Genomic DNA, 14371 nt, shown 5'->3' on the forward strand with positions numbered 1-14371 from the left:
TGGGAACTCCCCAGTACATATGGAGGAATTCCGGATGTGCTGCAGAGTTGGCGCGATCAAATCTGCCAACATCCCCATTATTTGGGAGGGCAAGGATCTTCGGGCGAGCCTAATTTACAGCGTATTATTTCTTGCCTCACCATATCCAATGGGATTCGCTGAAATTTCCCAAGGGGGGCTGTCAGCGGGCCCTCGCTCCCTATTTCCACTTTGACCGTAGGTTTGGGCGGCCCGAAAGAATCGTAGACTCTCTGTATTTTATTATCAAAGAAGAGAAAGATTTTGTTCCAGAGTGATATGGATGGGGGATCTCTCTCTCAATGCAGCGTGGTTTAAAAAAGGACTGAACAATTTTGAAGACTTCTTTGCTAGAATGCTCTGCCTGTTCGACAGAAGCCGCAAAGTAGCTTTTTTTTGCCTTTTTAATCGATTTATGGAAAGATCTAATAGCATCTTTATATTGTATTTTAGCTAAGGGGCAATAACCCAACCTCCAGAGTCTCTCCAACTTTTTACAGGCTGTTTTTTCCTGCCGTAATTCGGCGGAAAACACGGGGCTGTGGGCGATTCTCTCTGCGACATCATCCTCTTAGCGGGTGCAACTTGTTCCACCATATCTCCAATCCATTGATTTAAAGCCAGCGCATCAGCGCTTACATTATTAGTAAATTTGGGCGGAGCTTGCGCCAGAATAGGGCCCATAATATCCGGGGTAAGGTTTTTCCATTGCCTCTTGAGATACGAGCGTTTGCCCTTAATGGGCACTATGCCTTCTACCACTATTGAGAAGGGAATAAGCCAATGATCTGACCAGACCAATGGCTGTGCATCTTCAATCAATATATCCTTAAATGTGGCAAAGATCATGTCAAGTGTGTGCCCTGCTCTGTGTGTGGGACCTTTATTCTGAAGCATCAGATTCGCCGCACTTAATGAGGCCACGAGTTGTTCTGCTTGTGAACTTTCTGGCTATCAATGTGGATATTAAAATCTCCTACAACTAAGAAGTGGTTTTGCTTCAGCAAGCTTTGGGCAATAGCATCAATGAGTCGCAAAGTGCTACTGTCTAAGCAATCCGGGGGGAGATAAACCACCAGCCCGGCAATAGCCAATTGAGGATTGAGAAGGAGGCAGAAGTATAGACATTCCACCCCGGTAATTAGAACTGGCGAGGCGGATGACAAGGTATAGCAGTCCTTGCAGATTTAGGCCACGCCTCCCCCTCTCCTACGATCCTCGCGGTTGAAAAAACACATAAAAAAGCCCTCTGGTACTGCTAGAGCAATGGCTGTCAAATTCTACTTCTTCAACCAAGTCTCAGTTAGGAACAGGGCATCCCATTCCTGGCTCTCTAAGAGTAGCCAAATATCAGTGCCATGCTTGGGCATCGATCTACAGTTCAAAAGTCCCGCTCTAAGACCCTTGCCCGGCTGATCTATATATGCCTTCGCTATGGCCTCTTGTGGAGGGTCGGCCATATCCAACCATCTTCTACAGTCTGGGCATGTAACCGACTCTGAGAACGATTCAGGATCAAGAGAGTGGGCTTTGCACGGACCTGTTAGATCGAATGCCAACAAGTCTTGCCTAGACCAACTGATCCTGACAGGCTCGGACCCCGATGGGGCAGCATAACTGGCCTTGGCCGCAGTCCGACCGCGGACGGGCGCAGACGGGCTGGACTTAGGCGCAACTTCGGCGCGCCATCGTCGCGCCCGCTGCGCACGTCCGCTTCGCGGCCGGATGCACATTGACTCTAGTGGAGCCTAGTCCGGAAGTGATGCTTTGGGTGGGAGGAGTCGTGTCCCTCCGCTCAAGCGGCACACAAAAGCCGTGGCGGAACGGGGACGGACCGGGACACTACAAGGGGCCAGAAAGCTCGTACAACTAGCCTAACAGTGTATGTATCAACGCAGATGAAATTACATGCTCCCGCCAGAAAATACGTTTTTTAAAATTGCACACGCTACTGGAGTTGTCAAAGTCACAGTACACGTAAAAAATAAATACAAAGTAGTTTTTAAAATGAGGTTTTCCACAACACGTCGCCCAGCGCCTTACTCGCGCTGCTGTCGACATTGATAATGCTCTTTAACCACTATCTGTTATCCTGTCCTTCTAGGCTCTATTATTGCTTCTGCAATGGTGCCTTTCTGATGAAGGAGCACCATCAAGGCTTCTTATTCAAAAGTGTTGCTCCATTGACGTTATACTTTAACTACCTAGTATGAATCACACAGTAACCTTTTCTTAGTTGGTTGTTATTCCTCAAAAGTACTGGTCAACCCTTCTGGTGACTACTTCATTACAGCTGATATTTGTTTATTAACTTGCATGCATAACACTGCATAGCATTGTTTATCCCTCCTCTTGATGTTTTTACAACGCCTGCTGTGTTATCATTGGAAACCTTGAGATATTACAGTGTTTGAATATTTACTTCTTCCTGGTTTCTCGTTTTTGGAGTTTGCATAATGTTGGACATGACATAATTGTCTCAAGTCTTCCTATTCTCAATGTAGCCTCATCTCAAATATAGGTAGGGGCTTGGTATTGACAATCATTGCAAGTTTTGTTCTGGACCCTTTTGCTGTTTATTACAGTCAGTGAAATGACACTGTCACATGCCTCCTTGTTGGTAATGTTGTTCTTTATTATCTCAATGCAGGTCTGTTGAGCTCCCTCCTGTTTACTTACTCAACACTCGTCCTCCTGTTGCTTATACCTATTCTTCTGGTTCATATTTCAACTTTAAAGCCTCTCTGCTTGTGGGCTCCCTTCATGCTGGGTTCGGCAACAAGCCCTATATTCATTTCCTGATCAGCTTGAGACTTTTACTTCTGCTCCAAAAATGTTAGTTTTTTTTATTATTCTTTTCGTTCCCCTTCCTTTCTGTGCCACAGCTCACTATATAGCTCATGTGGTGTTCCTCCCTGCAAATACATGCCTTCATAGAATTGTGTCTGATGTCCCCCGATCATCGATATTAAGATTTCTGATATCCCAATGCTGCTTTTGCCTCTTCACACTATGCTAATTATAATCTCTTTCTTTCACATTCTCTTATCCTATATAACCTAATATGGCACTCCTTACTAACGTACGGCCACCATAAACGTCATCTCCCTAAACACCAAAGACCTCGACACCCAGCCAAACACTGTAAAATCTCTGAATGTTGTCATAAGCTAGCCAGAAATATAGTATGTCTTCACAAAACGAAAATAGGCAACAAGTAAGCCCTTTCAATGTGTAGTGGATGGGTGAATGACTTGGCGTGCTCAGAAGCGGCCTCCAAAACAATTGTGTCATTACACTTGTCTTTAGACCCACGAACCTGTCCATAATTTTTTCAGAACAAGATATCAATGGTAGGTGGATGATCAGTAGGCACCAATGCGATGACTGTGAGGTATATGTGGGTAACCCTTTCGCTGTGGAGGCTATTCTGCCGCAGTGCTAAGGGGTGGGGGAGCGCGCGGGGCTCCGACGCTGGTGACGGAACTGCTCCATCACGCCCCTCGGGTGAGCTGTGCTTGTGACGGAACAGATCCGTCACGGCCCGCCCGCTTAATAGAACGCGCCGCGCAGGTGCGAAATCAGCGTTGCGCAGGCGCAGCGAGCGGGCTGTGACGGAACCGTTCCGTCACCAGCACAGCCCACCCGAGGGGCGTGTTGGAACGGTTCCGTCACCAGCGTGGGAGGGGTTAATATCTATGCTATTAACAGTGATGTACCTCGCCTCTGGATGTCACTCACCTCTAAATTAGCAACCCTCCTCTTGTTAGCTCATAATATCTGCAGCAGCAATATTAATCTACCTATGGACTCAATTATAGAAAGAAATTGAATCTTTAATTTCCAACCCCCTAAAACACATAAGGCCCTGTGTGAAGTCTGCTCTACTCTGTGACTGGAGGACGTCCGGAAACTCTACATTTCTTCGGGTAGAAACTTCACTTTCTTTTCGCCTCTCCACTATAGTTTTTCATGAATTGACTATTTTCTAACTGACCCATCCTTTTTACAACATGTTTCCTCTTCTTCATTTGAGCCTATTTGTATTTCAGATCATGCTGCCATCAAGCTCTCTCTTTCCTTTACCCCACCACGACCGCAGGTCAGATTGTATGCTTTTGTTAAATTAATCATGTTAATTGAAGTGCATGACAGGCTGTGACAGGACCTTTTTCGTGCCGCACGCATTTTAAAAGGAGTGGCATGACAGTCCTCAGTTGCCTGTGCGCGCATTATATTTTAGCATGTGGGCTACGGGAAACATATGTGTGCGCACACAGGCACCTTTGAGGGAACAGTGGTCATGAGTGACCTTGGTGCCTTCTTTGGGTTCCAGCGATTCCTAGGGGTTCCTTTGCAGTCTGTCACCACCCATCTCTGACCTCCAATATCTACAAAGGTGGCGACTCCTGATACATGTAGAGTGAATTCCTGCTATTTTGTTGATTAGGTCAAAAATGGGAACTAAACTGAGATTGGCAGAATCACCATATCAGCTAGTCCTCTCAAGTAGTTGGACCAGAGGTAGGTGGCGGGTCTTGGGCGGGATTATGCAAAAGCCAGTTCCCTCCAGTAGATGCTCATGGTGGTCCTTTGTATGTTCATGCATTCCTAGAATTCACAGAATGATCTGGAGAAAAGGCACTTGAATATAGTATTGCAGTATATTTTATAGCTTTATTTATGTATAAATGACTTACCCCTAGGGGCCATTTTCTAGGTCTGGTAGATTCAACTGAAGGTTCTACATAACATAAAGGAGTAGTGTAAGGTGCAATCTTTAAAACAGTTGCATTCATTTCTCAAAGCTATTCTTGATTGGCCTGAGGTAGCAGTAATTTCTATGTATAAATATTTGAAAAGCAATTTGAGCTAGATACCTAACAATATGTTGAAAGAGACATTAGAATTAGGGCCTCATTTAGAATATTTTAATGCACTGCAGAGCAGCAACCCTTCCGGCTGTGCTGTCATGCATCACAATAAAAGGGCTGGAATGTGCTGTGTTTACAAGATATGGTACATTCCTGTCCTTCCCCCCTCCGCCAAAGCACAAACAGAAGCTGTGCGCACCAGCAGACACCCTTCATCATTTTGTAAGAGTGCCTCTGCTGAGGGGAAGATTGATTTTTATGCAGGAAGGAACACCTTCCTGCATAAAAACAATCATTAAAGGCATTTTCCTCTTTATGTGTATGCTTCAGAATGCAGCACACATAGAAAAAGGAAAAATATGAAGAAAGAAAAGTATTCCCCCTCGTTGAGCCTCCTTACGCCTCCCTTGGGGAAGTGTAGGGTTAAGACGCATTCCCAGGTTTATAAAATGTAAATCTGGGAATGCATCAAGTTCCATCAATGTTGCAAGGAAGCACCCACAGCAACACCTATGGAATGCCTCTTTCATGCAGAGTTATGCGTGAAAGGGAAGCATATTTATAAAGCACATGAAAAGGTACACAGGGTGACTTTATATGGCTTTGTAAATATGGGGAAACAGATTGTGCTGTCAGAGCATCAATAAAAGTGGCACAACTGTGGTGCAATGGGTTTATAAGTTAGATGCTAGGTTTATATATATGCATTAACTATTTTAAGTTAATTTTAAAATATAGAAAGAGTTGTGCAGAAAAGAGAATGTAATATGACAAAGTGAAAAGACACAAAAATAATTGTGAGGAAGAAACTAAGGGCCTGAATCACACAAGTATTCTGAGACAAAATCCTAACTTTAGGACTTTGGGTATTCACTTAGGGCATTTAGGAGTTGTAAAGTTAGGAATACTAACTTCACTACTCCTAAAAGGTTAGGATTCCTAACTTTACTACTCCTAAATGCCACTTTGTGCATACCAAAAGTCCTAAAGTTAGGATGTTGTACCAGATTACTTTTGTGAATCAGGCCCTAATTGATTTATTTATACAGATAAGTAACAAAACTAACAATTCAATAGATAAAATATGACAGTTTCAAATAAACTCCATTGAATCCTATAAAGGAACCCTTTGCAAGGCAATTTAAACCATGAACGAAATTGATTTAAACAGCTTGATTAGCAGACTAAAGACACTCTCCATCCAGATGTATAGACAAACAGTTAAGTAGATAGATAGATAGCTAGATAGAAAGACAGACAGACAGAAAGACAGACGGACAGGCGGGCAGGCAGGGAGATGAACAGGCAGCGAGACAGGCAGAAAGACAGAGAGACAGAGAAAAATGTAGCCATAGTTCAGAGCTGTTACGCAAAAACTCACTGAATGATTGTGTGCCACTTGGTGAGTCATTAGGCTGGGATGAACCTGGAGCTGGTGTCTGGGATTCTCCTGGAACACCTGTAGAGAAATGCCCAAGAAAAGGAAAAAAGGTAGCAAAGTCAAGACCAAGCAAACATCTTTTGCCTTGGATAGCGGAGAATTCTCCTTGAAAACACAGGAACAAAAATGAGCTGTGCATTTAAATCAAAACACATATTATGGATATTTTTTGTTTAATAGATCACAAGCATTGATACTTGTCTATGGTTTTTCTTAATGAAACAATTAATTTTGATTCAACCTCATTGTATTGACTTGCCACATATCAGGCAATTTTTCAGTGATGCAAACATGCAATAGTCAATTGACTTTTACACAAACACGCACCGCCCGGTTGTGTGTCACTTGGTAATTCATTGGGCTGGGATGAACCTGGAGTTAGTGCCTGTGAACCTCCTGGAACACCTGCACAGAAAAGAACAAATCATCAAGAAAAGGAAAAAAGTAGCAACTTCAACACCACTCAAACATCTCTTGCTTTGGCTATTGAAGAATCCTCCTTAAAAACACAGGAACAAAAATGGGCTCATAAGGCTGTGCATATAAAGCAAAACACATATTTTCAACATGTTTCAGTTAACTAATCGCCAGCATTGATACTTGTCTTTAAGATTTTTCTTAATTAAACAATTATTTTTGATTTAACCTCATTCTATTGACTTGCCACATATCAGGCAATTTTTCAGTGATGCAAACATGAAATGTGTATGATCTGTAGACAGATGGATAACAAGTCGATGAGTAGATGAATGGACGGATGGAAAAACAGACAGACAGACAAAACGATAGATAGGTAGATAGATAGATCGATAGATCGATAGATCGATAGATAGATAGATAGATAGATAGATAGATAGATAGATAGATAGATAGATAGATAGATAGATAGATAGATAGATAGATAGATAGATAGATAGATAGATAAGGTTCATCTTATCTTTAGCATACTTAGAATTAATGGCTTTCTAGATTTAGTAATAGTGTTTGGATGATTAGAGAAAGAGGGAAGAGACTGAAGATTCAGACGTCAATGAAAGAGAGATAGCAATGCAATATTCAGCAGGTCTTTTCATCTCCTTTTAGATGAGATCAGTGTGGCTCGTAGTCTACTTACAGCCCATGTTTCCTCGCTACAAACACTCACCATGCTGTTGAGTGTCACTTGAGAATGAAGTGGGCTGGGATGCATCAGATGGGAGCGGCTGGGATCCACCTGGAGCACCTACAGAAAAGATAAAATGTATTCAAGAAAACGAAAAATTCAGTAAAACCACAGCCATGAAGAGAGACCGTCTCCTTTAAGCAAAAGACATCAAGAACGGAAGAATTATTAGCCATCGATCGCCTTTTTCCATTCAATATCATAATTATGTATTCACAACAGGTATGGAGATCACAAACAACTGGGAAATTCCACAATAGTGTAAACACAAGAACTTTCAAACCATTAACTAGAAAAAACTTTAGTCATGCGTGTAATATTTAAAATAAGATATCCGGAGCTGCCCATACTTTAGTTATGTGCTTTAATGCATGTTCAGCAGAAAAATGATGCGTAAGTGACACATTGTATGTCTGCTAATTTAGAAAGATAGACAAACAGATTTCAAAGAACACAGTAGCCAATATCGAATAAGAACAAAAAGTGGAAATGTGAAAATACTTTTAAATTAACAAACATTGTGGAAATATGGAGAACAAGTACAAGGCAAACTAGAGACAGATATTTTGTCAAGAGAGACATAAATCGAAACTGCTGTAGATATCTTCATAAAGTAACAGCCTAGATCATAGTGATGTAAGCAAATCTCTTTTATATTCTAAAAGGCACTGCAAAAATGTGTTGAAGTTTATTGGATTTTTAAAAGCAGCCCAGAGTTCAAGTCTACAGCGCTATCACTCACTGTTGGGTTGAGGCCAACTTGGCATTTCATTGGGCTTAACAGCAGGAGCACCTACAGAGAACAGTAAACCGCCATCAGCAAAAGGAAAATGGCTGTGAAGTCACTACCACAGAAACATCATCTACATTATCTTTCGGAACATCATCTTTGAAAAATCATCAATAGAAGTGAGATGGAAGGTGTGCACAAAAAATATGACACATTTCAGTAAACTTTTTCAGTTTACTGCTGGCATTCCTTGTCATTTGTCTCGATAGTTATTTATTAAGATTTTCATTCTGTATTCACAATAGGCATAGAGTTCACAAACAAGCTAGATATTACTCAATATCGTAAATAGAGCTTTCAAACCATAGACTTCAAATATACTCTGCTATGTCTATATGCCTGATTCACAATATTTTTTGTAATCTCTATGGGCCCAATTCACAAACTGCATTTTGTAGTATGTGAAGTAGTTCTACAGTATTACTACTCATGTAATACAAAATTCAATGGAGAAATATGTGTCCGAGACCTCTGCCTTATACTCTCCTATTATTCCTGTATGAAGATCTCTGCCTAGGTGGTGGAGCTATATTCACATGTAGTCATACATGTAATAAATGTAGAAGGAACCGAAGGAATGGCTGGGAAATTACAGATTACAATTGCACTGCATAGTATACTGCAGCCCCAGGCGCGCACAAACAAAATATGTCATGCAGCATTGTCAGTTGAGGCATTCAATGGTCTTTATCTTTTGTTATTTTAAATGCTAAATATATATTCACAATAGCCATAGGGATCACAAAATGTTGTTAATTTCACAATTATGTTAACTTTAGAGAGCTGAAACTGTAGACCAGAAATAGCTTTTTTGTCTTTTTTAGGATGAGTCCTACTGAGCTTGCCATTGACCATTTTGATGTGCTAAACAACAAGTCACTAAGGGCACCATTACAATGGCGAATATAACAGAAAATGGGACCAACTGTCAGAGGTGCGGCGGTCCTACAAGGCAAATTAGGATTGCCCGCCACATTGGCGGGCACATTATTGCCTTTAACAATGCGTTGGGCGGAGCTGTAAACACCACCCACCACAATGTTAAAGTTGCATGTCATGCATTGCAATGCACACAGGCACCGCACGGTGCCTGCCACCTTGTGTGTGACAATGAATGGGGGTACCACAGGTAACCCCCATGCAGCCACCCACCCGGCCCCCAAAGTCAGTGTCCCCAAGACTTTCCATGGCGGAGTCCCCACTATGGAAAGGCATGGCCACAGCACACATCATAATATGGATGGAAGTGCCTGCAAGGCACCGCCACCATATTGTGTGCCTTTTCTGCCCGGCTGGCAATCAAACAGGCAGAAAAGCGGTGCCCCCGCCTTAGTAATATGGTGGGAAGTAAATCATGGTATTATGTCGTGCGGATCGCCACCGCCGGCCGGGAGGTGGCGATCCGCACCACATCCTAATGAGCCCCTTAGTTTCCTTCTATATCGACACAGACCCTCAGAAACACACACAATGGCAAACATGGCTGACGAACGATAGTGAGATGAAAATTAATAAATGCTACATACATTCTTCAGATCAACTAATGTTAAAGTATAAACCAAACATTTTACAGCATTAATAACTTAATATTGAATTAAATATTGAATTGTCCGGACTATATTAAATTAAAATAAAACTATCTTTCTTACAATTTCAATTTAAAATAATATAACCTAAAGCATAATATTTATATTCAAGTATAAAGTAGTAAAAAATTGTAATGCTGAATATGGATTTCCTTTAAAATAACTACATTATTTATTAAGTTTCATCAATTTACATTAAATTAGTTACAATAATGTTATAATTGTAAGGGAAAACTATTAATATAGTTTGCAAAAGACAAATCAAACATTATGCTTGTATAATATTTGTTAATAATGAATTAGTTGTCATTATATTTTTAAATAGTTAAAATATTTTAATTTACCCAATTTTCATATGAGGTTTTAATTATAAGTCCCTGTTTCCATTATTTTCCAAGGGAGGACTTTAAAGTATTGGTGTTTGTCCATATGTGATTCTGGACTTACTCGATCTCTTAGCTGAGGAACATTTACTACTGTTTTGGGCTCTTTTTGTCTGTAGAATCTATAGCAGTTTGTGAATAGAATTGGGACCACTCTTTTGTTGGTAGTTGCATATCTTTCCTTGAACCCCTCCCACACCCCTACACAACTCCTTACCACTCCATTAACCGGTCCCCTTTTGTAGTGTTCCCCATTTTTCAGGTACTCCCCTGTGCCTCCCATGATTATTACTGAAATGTAGACCTACATGCATGGAGATCTCCGCCATTGTGCTAGTGATCTCTGTACATAAATACATATACGATGCAGACACTCATGCATGTAGGTTTCTAAATAGCATTTTGTAGTATGTAAGTAGTACTATTTTAGCATCATTAAACAAACTACAAATGGCGATTTTTTAATAGGCCCTATAGATATTTGGTAAAGAGGGAAAAAACTTTACTTTCAACAGTTTTCTTCATTAATTCACAAGTTAGATCGGAAGGATGTAAGCAGGTCTCTTTTACAGCTTAGAAATAACTGCTCCCAGATAGAAGGCTAATGGGCTTATCAGAAAAACCCATAATTTAGATCCCTGGCGTTAATATTTACCATTTGGTTGAGTCTCACTTGGTGTTCATTGTGCTGTGGTTAACTAGGAGAGAGTGACTGGGATCCAGCAGGTGCATCGGCACAGGACAGCATGATGTGATGTAGTAAAGGGAGATGGTAGCAAATACACTATGAGACTGACACGGTTACCTCATTTATAATATTTTTTTTCTAAGCAATAAGAGTGGATTTTTAAGCGTGTACATAAAATATAAAAATGTTGGTCAAGTCAATATTTTCAGTAGACTGCTAAAATGCCTTGTCATTTGTCTTGATATTTTTTGTTATTGCGATCTGAGTTCTGCATTGACAACATGCATAGATTTCACAAATAATTTAGAAATTGTATGCTAGTTTAATCAGGGGACACCCTGCGGTATTTATATGGCTCAGTCATCCCAATAATCACCAGGTACATGCAAGCCATTTGGTACTTTCAAGCAGGCCTTAGTTCAGATCCCGGGTACTAACACTCACCATTCAGTTGAGGGCCCTTTGGTGATTCTTTGGGTTGGGATGAACTGGGGGCTGAAGGTGGGAATCCAGCTGGAGCAAATGCAGAGAAGAACAAAAAATCATAAAGCCAATAAAAATGGCAGCTACGTGTGAGAAATTGGGCTGTTGGGTAAGTGGGGTGTTAGCTCAAATCAAGCATCAGCCACAATCCCTATCAGGGTAAACCACAAAAAGTAACTAAATTAGCCTATGCTTACTTTTTTGGTAGATTGGCACAAAATAAGTCAAGCTGAACTTGGAGGCAATGTTTAAAGTATATATGCAACACACAAACAGTAATAATGTGAAAACACAACACAAGACAACATCCACACTAATTTAGAAGAACAGAGTACATTTAAATGAATTATTTGACACCTAAACAGTAAATATCCAATCAGCGGAACTGGAGTTATGGATTTCTAAATTTAAAATGTAAAAACTTGCCCCTAAAAGATCAAAGCGACAACCACAGACATCTATTTCCGAAAGGCAGGTCAAAGTAAAAACATATGTTAAAAAATAATGCAGCGCAACTTGGATAGAGAGGGGATTGGGTTCTGTTGGCGCTGACCTTCCGACTTAGCCAACAAGGGATCCACAAGACTAGAAACAACGTCTACAAAGGAATGCTGAACCGGATTCACTGCTGCGGAGAAGAATGTAGCTGCCATGAAGTCGAGGAAACTGGCGATGCATGGTGGGCGGTTAGGCAAGCAGGTTGGTCATGGTCTCCTCTCAGTTCTCAGAGCAGTTTTTAGATGAAAACTTCCTAAGTCACAAGTTTGGGATTTTGGCTATCTGGACATCTTTAACACCACCACCAAGGGTCCAGGACTGAAGGGGCACCACTTGGGTAGTTAGGACTCACTCACTGTCCAGTTGAGGGTTCAAGATTTTTGGTGCCTTTTCTGTCCCCAAGGCTCTCATCAGGAAGCCAGCACACTAGCTCTTGGTGCAAATATGGTAGTCCCGGGTTCAAGAGGTAGAACAGGGCTGAAGTAGCAGAGGGGGCCTCTGAGCGTTCAAGGCAGGCTTTAGGCAGCAAAGCAGTCCTTACAGGTACTTTAAAGCAGTCCTCTGAATTAAACAGTAGGCCACAGCAGCAGGCAGTCCTCTGAGAGTCCTTCCACAGGTTGGTGGCCTGCTGGAGTAAGCAGATCACTATGTCTGTGATTGCTTTTTTAATAAAGCAGTTTTTTTTAAATGCAAAGGAAAAGGAGATGCATTAAAAAATAATACAACTTTTCCGTTTCATTTTTTAAGGACAGCAAATGGTCCCTAGGACCACTGCCGCTCCTAAAACATATTTACACACTCTTTCCTGTTTGTGGGTGGCTTAAGGGTGTTCAACTGCAAGTGTTTTTTGACTGCATGTGCAGTCGCAAAACAATCTTATGTGCCATTTGCACTCACTATTAGGAAGAGACGCCCTTGGCACATCCCTTCCTAATAGCGCGTTGCAAACCACAGTTAACAACTCACAAAATATGGTTTGTGCATGGGGCTGCCTATTTTTGTGGTCACAAATGGTCGGAATACCTGTTTGCGACCGCAAAATAGGTGTTTCGTATGACTCGAAATCTTTTCCTGCTCCAATTAAAACATTAACACTTATCGAATGTAATAATTCAACCCAAAGTTATTTTATGGTAAAGTCCTCGCAGTAGTGGAAAACTAGTTTATGAGTTTTTACATGTCCAATCATTCAGTTACAAAGCACCCGCCCTGTGGCCTACCTAGGGTCTTCCTTATAGGTGACGAATGTGTAAAAAAAGGGGAGTTTAAGGCTTGGCAAGAGGGCTATTTGGCCAAGCCAGTTGGCAGTTCAAAACTGCATTCGTGTTGGAATGGCAGACCTGGGAAATGTTTTAAGGGGCTACTTAAGTGGGTGGCACAATAAGTGTAACGGGCCCACTAGTAGTATTTAGCTTACAGGCCCCCTGTTATATCGTATGCCACTTTACTAGAAAATTACAAGTAAATCAAAGATGGCAATGAGGTTTAAGCCAATTTTACCATGTTTTAGGGGTGAGCACAACCACTTTAGCAATGGTTAGAAGTTGTCAAAGTGCACAGAGTCATAAGACCATCAAAAACAGATTCAGCAAAAATATGAGGGAAAAGTGAACACGTTTGGGAGAGAACAAGTTTGAGGGACGTGAACCCTAAGGCTAACAGGTCTAACACTTGACCATTAAAACACCCTATACCTCCAGTCTTATCTATTAAAATATAGTTAGAGTGGGTGCATAAGGCAGTGTGATAAATTACATTTACAGTCTAAAAACATTCAGACATATTCTCAGTTGTTGTGCTATTGTACTCCTGTTTTTAATAGAAAATGTATTTAAAGGCTTTTATTTCACACAAAACAGGATATTTCATGGGAGCACAGACTAAGGAGATCACACAACATGGACTAGCAAAATCTCAATTGACCTATATGATTTTTGTTGGCACATTCAAAACCACCACTCTTACGAGATGGAACTGGATTTCTGATACAGTGGCTACAAGACTTATATTGCATACTTATTCCCGGTCTATAATTTTTTGTGTCTATGTGAGGGTAGAAAATCAATTCCAAAATTCCAATTGTACTTCACAACTGTATCCCCCATGATACATTAGTAAACGGTGTGCCAGCAATCAGAACATCCTAGAGACTTTGAGACATTCTGTTACATCCGACCTAATGCACATATGATTATTCTCCATCAAATGTGGGACACCACTTTTGGTCTAAAGCTTGAAGAAAATAAGAGAATTCCTTTAACTTTAGAGTGAAATTAAATGTTCCAACCACAAGGTGTCACGATTACACCACTCAAGAGATATATGCAGATGCCTTACTATAAGCCGGGCAGAATGGGGAATGTTTTTTACCATGCTGTAAATACATCATATTCTGAATATTAGCACTGGAAATTAGGCTTTAAACTGCAGATTTTAGATTTATCTCAT

Source organism: Lissotriton vulgaris, chromosome 7 (genome assembly GCF_964263255.1).
Source record: "Lissotriton vulgaris chromosome 7, aLisVul1.2, whole genome shotgun sequence".
NCBI lineage: Eukaryota > Metazoa > Chordata > Amphibia > Caudata > Salamandridae > Lissotriton > Lissotriton vulgaris.